This window comes from Arachis stenosperma, chromosome 5 (assembly GCF_014773155.1).
Source record: "Arachis stenosperma cultivar V10309 chromosome 5, arast.V10309.gnm1.PFL2, whole genome shotgun sequence".
Classification (NCBI taxonomy): Eukaryota; Viridiplantae; Streptophyta; class Magnoliopsida; order Fabales; family Fabaceae; genus Arachis; species Arachis stenosperma.
In genome coordinates, this window is record NC_080381.1 from 29,774,307 (window position 1) to 29,783,529 (window position 9,223).

General features: G+C 39.3%; 1 non-coding gene across 1 annotated transcript; it reads right to left on the bottom strand.

Annotated features, from left to right (window-relative positions):
• Positions 1–7,064: 7,064 nt before the first annotated feature.
• Positions 7,065–7,172, bottom strand: LOC130984051 (small nucleolar RNA R71). Its single transcript, XR_009088010.1, has one exon. It is a non-coding gene; the product is annotated as a small nucleolar RNA R71 (small nucleolar RNA).
• Between the last annotated feature and the right edge of the window lie 2,051 nt (positions 7,173–9,223).

Here is a 9,223-nt window from a genome sequence, read left to right on the forward strand (position 1 = left end):
GAACAATCAAAGTAGCATGCTTTGCAAACTGCTTAAGGAACAGGAAGAGCAAGGGCGTGATCTAAGGGAGCTAAAGCGCCAAAAATTAATCCTTGAAAAGCACCCCACAGATTAGAGGGACATCTACTCCTCAAAATAACAGGTTGCTGAGTTCCAATTTTTCTGCTTTAACTTAGTGATAGTAGTATTATAGAAATTTACTTTAGGAGATATTTAGTAGTAGTAATTAGTATGTCTATTTTGATTTTATTTCCAATTAAGCTATAATTTATTTTTCTCATCATCATCAGGCATAAATAAAGTAGTAGAATTTTTTTTGAATAAAGAAGTAATCTATATTTTTCGAGTTCTTAATAATAAAAATTATAATTAATTATGAGTGGTGGCAATACTTTTTGTTCTCTGAATGAATGCTTGAACAGTGCATAACTTGTACTTTGAATTTGATGAATATTGGCTCCTGAAAGAATGAGGAACACGAAAAATATTATTGATGATCTGAAAAATCATGAAATTGATTCTTGAAGCAAGAAAAAGCAGTGAAAAAGAAGAAGCATTCGAAAAAAAAAAAGAGTATATAGAAAAAGAAGGAGCAGTAGAAAAAGCCAATAGCCCTTAAAACCAAAAGGCAAGGGTAAAAAGGATCCAAGGCTTTGAGCATCAATGGATAGGAGGGCCCAAGGAAATAAAATCCAGGCCTAAGCGGCTAAATCAAGCAGTCCCTAACCATGTGCTTGTGTCATGAAGGTCCAAGTAAAAAGCTTGAGACTGAGTGTTTAAAGTCGTGATCCAAGGCAAAAAGAGTGTGCTTAAGAGCTCTGGACACCTCTAACTGGGGACTCTAGCAAAGCTGAGTCACAATCTGAAAAGGTTCACCCAGTCAAGTGTCTGTGGCATTTATGTATCCGGTGGTAATACTGGAAAACAAAGTGCTTAGGGCCACGGCCAAGACTCATAAACTGACTGTGTTCAAGAATCAACATACTACACTAGGAGAGTCAATAATACTATCTGAATTCTGAGTTCCTATGGATGTCAATCATTCTGAAATTCAAAGGATAAAGGGAGATGCCAAAACTGTTCAGAAACAAAAAGCTACAAGCCCCGCTCATCTAAAAGAATCTGAGCTTCATTTAAAACTCTAAAATATTATTACTTCTTAATTTCTGTTAAAACCTATTTTATTTATCTAGTTGCTTGAGGACAAGCAACAGTTTAAGTTTGGTGTTGTGATGAGCGGATATTTTATACGCTTTTTGGGGGTAATTTCATGTAGATTTTAGCATGTTTTAATTAGTTTTTAGTTAAATATTATTAGTTTTTAGGCAAAAATCATATTTCTGGACTTTACTATGAGTGTGTGTATTTTTCTGTGATTTCAGGTATTTTCTGGCTGAAATTGAAGGAGCTGAGCAAAAATCTGACTTAGGCTGAAAAAGGACTGCTGATGCTGTTGGATCCTGACTTCCCTGCACTCGAAATGGATTTTCTGGAGCTACAGGAGTCCAATTGGGGCGCTCTCAACGGCGTTGAAAAGTATACATCCAGGGCTTTCCAGCAATATATAATAGTCCTTACTTTGCGCGAAGATAGACGACGTAACTTGGCATTGAACGCCGAGTTCATGCTGCTGTCTGGAGTTAAACGCCAGAAAAACGTCATGATCCGGAGTTGAACGCCCAAAACACGTCATAACTTGGAGTTTAACTCCAAGAAAAGCCTCTACTCGTGGATAGCTTTAGTCTCAGCCCCAGCACACACCAAGTGGGCCCCTGAAGTGGATTTCTGCACCAATTACCTTAGTTTATTCATATTCTGTAAACCTAGGTTACTAGTTTACTATTTAAACAACTTTTAGAGACTTATCTTGTACCTCATGACATTTTCAGATCTGAATTACATACTTTTTGATGGCATGAGTCTCTAAACTCCATTGTTGGGGGTGAGGAGCTCTGCAGCGTCTCGATGAATTAATACAATTCCATTATTTTCCATTCAAACACGCTTGTTCTTATCTAAGATGTTCATTCGCGCTTAATTATGGAGAAGGTGATGATCCGTGACACTCATTACCTTCCCCAACCATGAACGTGTGCCTGACAATCACCTCCGTTCTACATCAGATTGAATGAGTATCTCTTGGATTCATTACGCAGAATCTTCGTGGTATAAGCCGGATTGATGGCGGCATTCATGAGAATCCGGAAGGTCTAAACCTTGTCTGTGGCATTCCGAGTAGGATTCTGGGATTGAATGACTGTGACGAGCTTCAAACTCCTGAAGGCTGGGCGTTGGTGACAGACGCAAAAGAATCAATGGATTCTATTCCAACCCGATTGAGAACCGACAGATGATTAGCCGTGCTGTGACAGAGCATAGGAATGTTTTCACTGAGAGGATGGGAGGTAGCCATTGACAACGGTGACACCCTACATAGAGCTTGCCATGGAAGGGACTTTTCGTGTGTTGAAGGATTTTAAGGAAGAGTTGAAGTTCGAAGGACAAAGCATCTCCAAAACTCCAACATATTTCTCATTACTGCACAACAAGTAACGCTGTTATTCTCTTTTATTTTTCTAATCAAATCTAGTAATTTCACTTATAATCCTATTGGCCTCCTGACTAAGATTAATAAAATAAATATAGCTTGCTTCAAGTCAATAATCTCCGTGGGATCGACCCTTACTCACGTAAGGTATTACTTGGACGACCCAGTGCACTTGCTGGTTAGTTGTGCGGATTACAAATTCGTGCACCAGCATCAAAATAGAATTGAAAGTATTAACATTCTTAGGAACACTTTTAATAACAGCAACATTTTTAAATTGATACACCCCAATTTTTAAGAATTCCTTGATTTCCTGATATTTGACACAACAAAAATCAGCATAAAATTCAAAGAAACATTGGTTATCTTTAGCAGATTTGTCCACACTAATAAGGTTGCGAGCAATATCAGGTGAGCACATTAATTGATCTAACAAAAAATGCTTATGAGAGTGAAGATTAACAAGAAAGGATTTACTGATGAGCGGATAATTTGTATACTTTTTGGCATTGTTTTTAGTATGTTTTTAGTATCTTTTAGTTAGTTTTTATTATATTTTTATTAGTTTTTAGTTAAAATTCACTTTTCTGGACTTTACTATGAGTTTGTGTGTTTTTCTGTGATTTCAGGTATTTTTTGGCTGAAATTGAGGGACCTGAGCAAAAATCTGATTCTGAGACTCAAAAGGACTGCAGATGCTGTTGGATTCTGACCTCCCTGCACTCGAAGCGGATTTTCTGGAGCTACAGAAGCCCAATTAGCGCGCTCTCAACGGCGTTGGAAAGTAGACCTCCTGGGCTTTCCAGCAATATATAATAGTCCATACTTTGCCCAAGATTTGATGGCCCAAACCGGCGCTCAAAGTCACCTACAGAAATTCCAGCGTTAAACGCCGGAACTGGCATAAAAATTGGAGTTAAACGCCCAAACTGGCATGAAAGCTGGCGTTTAACTCCAGAAAACGTCTCTACACATAAAAGCTTCAATGCTCAGCCCAAGCACACACCAAGTGGGCCCGGAAGTGGATTTTTATGTCATTTACTCACTTATGTACTAGTTTTCTATAAGTAGGACCTTTTACTATTGTATTAGGGAGAAGACTTTGGTAGCTATCTTTGTTTTATGCTATCTTAGACCTTTGGGAGGCTGGCCATTCGGCCATGCCTAGACCCTGTTCTTATGTATTTTCAACGGTGGAGTTTCTACACACCATAGATTAAGGTGTGGAGCTCTGCTGTACCTCGAGTATTAATGCAATTACTATTGTTCTTCCATTCAAATTCCACTTGTTCTTTATCCAAGATATCACTTGTTCTTCAACATGATGAAGGTGATGATTGACGCCCATCACCATTCTCACTCATGAACAAGGTGACTGACAACCATTCTTGTTCTACACGCATCCGAGGCTTAGTGAATATCTCTTGGATTTCTGATTGCATGATGCATGGTTGATCGCCTGACAACCGAGTGCTCGCCTGACAAACGAGCCAGCCATTCCGTGAGATCAGAGTCTTCGTGGTATAGGCAAGAACTGATGGCAGCATTCAAGAGAATCCGGAAGGTCTAACCTTGTCTGTGGTATTCTGAGTAGGATTCAATGATTGAATGACTGTGACGTGCTTCAAACCTGTAACCTACTGGGCGTTAGTGACAGACGCAAAAGAGTTATTCTATTCCGGTAGGGGAGGGAACCAAACCGGTGATTGGCAGCACTGTGACAGAGTGTGTGCATTAGCTTTCACTGCGCGGATGGGAGGTAGCTGCTGACAACAGTGAGACCCTATACGAGCTTGCCATGGAAAGGAGTAAGAAAGGATTGGATGAAGGCTGTAGGAAAGCAGAGAGACGGAAGGGAAGGCATCTTCATACACTTGTCTGAAGCTCATACACCAATGATATACATAAGTATCACTATCTTTATCTTCTATGTTATTTTCGTTCATCACCATATATATCTGAGTTTGCCTGACTAAGATTTACAAGATGACCATAGCTTGCTTCATTACTAACAATCTCCGTGGGATCGACCCTTACTCACGTAAGGTTTATTACTTGGACGACCCAGTGCACTTGCTGGTTAGTTGTGCGAAGTTGTGTACTGCCATGGTATTGAGCGCACCAAGTTTTTGGAGCCATTACCAGGGATTATGAGAGTTGTGAAAAAGTATAGTTCACAATTTCACGCACCAAGTTTTTGGCGCCGTTGCCGGGGATTGTTCTAGTTTTGAGCAAGCCTTTGGTAACATCAGAGCCAAGATCCGGCAACAACATCAAATTTTTGGTGTTATTGCCCGGGATTGTTTAGGCTGGACAACTGACGGTTCATCTTGTTGCTTAGATTAGGTATTTTTTTTCGAAATTCTTGAAGATGAATTCTAGAGTTTCATGATGATTTGTTGAAATCTGGCTGGCTGAGAAGCCATGTCTAATCTGATTGGACCGAGGTTTCAACTTATCACCACAAGAGCTTGTTGATTTCGTATCAATCTTGCTTTTGGAGCAGTGATTTGCTAAGGCTTGGCTGACCTTTGGTCATGTCTAGTGTTTTGGACCGAAGCTTTCCTTGAAAGCTTGGCTGGCTGTGAAGCCATGTCTAATTCCTGGACCGGAGTCTTAGACTAGCATTGCACTGATTCCTGGAATTCTCATTAAGAATTTTGATACCTTTTTCCACTTAATTTTCGAAAAAAATACAAAAAAAAAAAATTTGCAAAATCATAAAAATCCAAAAATATTTCTTGTTTGAGTCTAGAGTCTCATCTTAAGTTTGGTGTCAAATACATGTTTTTGTTATATTTTTCGAATCCATGCATATATTTTGTGTTCTAATCTTTGAATTCTATTGACTTGAAGTATTTTGTGTGTCTCATATGCATTCTCATATTGTTAGTGTCAGTAGTACACAAACTGCTAAGTTTGGTGTCTTGCATGCATTGTTATTTGATTCTTGTTGCATTTTGATTATTAAAAATCCAAAAATATTTTTAAATTTGTGTCTTTTCAAGTCAATGATACAAGGAATTGAAGATTTAGAACATACTGCAGAGGAATTATACAGAAAAAGCTGAGCATTCAAAAATGCCCAGTGAAGAAGGCAGACTGGCGTTTAAACGCCAGCCAGGGCACCTGGTTGGGCGTTTAACGCCCAAAAAGGTAGCATTTTGGGCGTTAAACGCCAGAATGTATACCATTCTGGGCGTTTAACGCCAGGATGGTGCCAGGGGGAAGATTTTGTTTTCAAAATCAATTTTTTTCAAGTTTTCAAAGTTTTTCAAAACCAAATCTTTTTCAAATCATATCTTTTCAATCAAAATGTTTTCAAAATCAATTTCTTTCCTTTTTCAAAGATACTTACTAACAATTAATGATTTGATTGAACATTTTTTGCCTTTTCTATTAAGGAAGGTTTTATGAATCATATCTTTTCTTGTTAGGCAAGTCATTAGTTTTTAAAATCAAACCTTTTCAAATTATTTTCAATTCATATCTTTTCAAATTGTTTTCAAATCATATCTTTTAAAATTGTTTTTAAACCATATCTTTTAAAATTGTTTTCAAATCATATCTTTTCAATCATATCTTTTTAAAACCATAACTTTTCAATCAATTTTTTTCAATCACATCTTTTTCAAAATAGTTTTCAATCAAATCTTTTTAACTTATAATTTCAAATTCTTTTTCAAAAATCACTTGATTTCTTTCTCACTTTGAATTTTCGAAAATTATCAATCAAATTTTCAAAATGTTTTCAAAATCTTTTGATTGAATTTTCGAAAATTTTCTTCCCTCCTTCCCACATCCTTCTATTTATGGAGTACTACTCCTTCTAAATGCACAATTCGAACCTTATCTAATTAAAGTTCGAATTCTCCTTCTCCTTCTTCTTTCTATTTCTCTTTTCCTCTGACATTTCAAGGAATCTCTATACTGTGACATAGAGGATTCCACATTCTCTTTTTCTCTTCTCTTTCTTATGAGCAGAAGCAGAGACAAAGGCATTCTTGTTGAAACTGACCCTGAACCAGAGAGAACCTTGAAGCGAAAGCTAAGAGAGGCCAAAGCACAACTCTCTTTAGAGGACTTGACCGAATTCTTCAAGGAAGAAGACATGGCAGCCGAAAACAACAACAATGCCAACAATGCAAGGAAGGTGCTGGGTGACTTTACTGCACCTACTCCTGATTTCTATGGGAGAAGCATCTCTATCCCTGCCATTGGAGCAAACAACTTTGAGCTAAAGCCTCAATTAGTTTCTCTAATGCAACAGAATTGCAAGTTCCATGGACTTCCAATGGAAGATCCTCATCAGTTTTTAGCTGAATTCTTGCAAATCTGTGACACAGTCAAGACTAATGGGGTTAACCCTGAAGTCTATAGACTGATGCTATTCCCTTTTGCTGTAAGAGACAGAGCTAGAATATGGTTGGATTCTCAACCTAAGGAAAGCCTGGACTCTTGGGAAAAGCTAGTCAACGCCTTCTTGGCAAAGTTCTTTCCACCACAAAGATGGAGTAAGCTTAGAGTGGAAGTCCAAACCTTCAGACAGAAGGATGGAGAATCCCTCTATGAAGCTTGGGAAAGATACAAACAATTAATCAGAAGATGTCCTTCAGACATGCTTTCTGAATGGAGCATCATAGGTATTTTCTATGATGGTCTCTCTGAACTATCCAAGATGTCCTTGGATAGCTCTGCAGGAGGATCTCTTCATCTGAAGAAGACGCCTGCAGAAGCTCAGGAACTGATTGAAATGGTTGCAAATAACCAATTCATGTACACTTCTGAAAGGAATCCTGTGAACAATGGGACTAGTCAGAAGAAAGGAGTTCTTGAGATTGACACTCTGAATGCCATATTGGCTCAGAACAAGATATTGACTCAACAAGTCAATTTGATTTCTCAAAGTCTGTCTGGAATGCAAAATGCACCAAACAGTACTAAGGATGCTTCATCTGAGGAAGAAGCTTATGATCCTGAGAACCCTTCAATGGAAGAGGTGAATTACCTAGGAGAACCCTATGGAAACACCTACAATTCTTCATGGAGAAATCACCCAAATTTCTCATGGAAGAATCAAGAGAGACCCCAACAAGGTTTCAATAACAATAATGGTGGAAGAAACAGGCCTGGTAACAACAAGCCTTTTCCATCATCTTCTCAGCAACGGACAGAGAGTTCTAAGCAGAGTACTTCTGACTTAGCAACAATGGTCTCTGATCTAATAAAGACCACTCAAAGTTTCATGAATGAAACAAGGTCCTCCATCAGAAATTTGGAAGGACAAGTGGGTCAGCTGAGCAAGAAAGCTACTGAACTCCCTCCTAGCACTCTCCCAAGTAATACAGAAGAAAATCCAAAGGGAGAGTGCAAGGCCATTAACATGGCCGAATTCTGGGAGGAAAGAAAGGAGGTGGACGCCACTGAGGAAGACCTCAGTGGGCATGTACCAACCTCCTCTGAGTTCCTCAATGAGGAACAATGGGAATCTGAGGCTCAAATTGAGACCATAGAGATTCCATTGGACTTACTTCTGCCATTCATGAGCTCTGATGAGTATTCCTCCTCTGAAGAGGATGAGTATGTCACTGAAGAGCAAGTTGCTAAATACCTTGGAGCAATCATGAAGCTAAATGACAAGTTATTTGGAAATGAGACTTGGGAAGATGAACCTCCCTTGCTCACCAAAGAACTGGATGACTTGTCTAGGCATAAACTGTCCCAAAAGAGGCAGGATCCTGGGAAGTTTTCTATACCTTGTACCATAGGTACCATGACCTTCAAGAAGGCCTTGTGTGACCTAGGGTCAAGTGTAAACCTCATGCCCCTCTCTGTAATGGAGAAATTAGGGATCCTTGAGGTGCAAGCTGCAAGAATCTCATTGGAGATGGCAGACAATTCAAGAAAACAAGCTCATGGACTTGTAGAGAATGTTTTGGTGAAGATTGAAGACCATTACATCCCTACTGACTTCATAGTCCTAGAGACTGGGAAGTGCATGGATGAATCTATCATCCTTGGCAGACCCTTCCTAGCCACAGCAAAGGCTGTGATTGATGTTGATAGAGGAGAGTTGATCATTCAAGTGAATGAAGAATCCTTGGTGTTTAAGGCCCAAGGATATCCCTCTGTCATCATGGAGAGGAAGCATGAAGAGCTTCTCTCAAAACAGAGCCAAGCAAAGCCCCCACAGTCAAACTCTAAGTTTGGTGTTGGGAGGCCACAACCAAACTCTAAGTTTGGTGTTGAAACCCCACATTCAAACTCTAAGTTTGGTGTTGGGAGGTTTCAACAAGGTTCTGAGTGTTTCTGAGGCTCCATGGGAGTCCTCTGTCAAGCTAATGACATTAAAGAAGCGCTTGTTGGGAGGCAACCCAATGTTTTATAATTAATTATTTTCTTTTGTTATTTTATCTTTTTTGTAGGTTGATGATCATAAGAAGTCACAAAATAATGAAAAAAGCAAAAACAGAATGAAAAACAGGAAGAAAAACAGCACACCCTGGAGGAAGAAGCTGCTGGCGTTCAAACGCCAGTAAGCCTTGCTGTTGGGCGTTTAACGCCCAGTCTGGCACCATTCTGGGCGTTTAACGCCAGAAAGGGGCACCAGACTGGCGTTAAACGCCAGTAAAGGGCAAGAACCTGGCGTTAAACGCCAGGAATGGGCACCAGCCC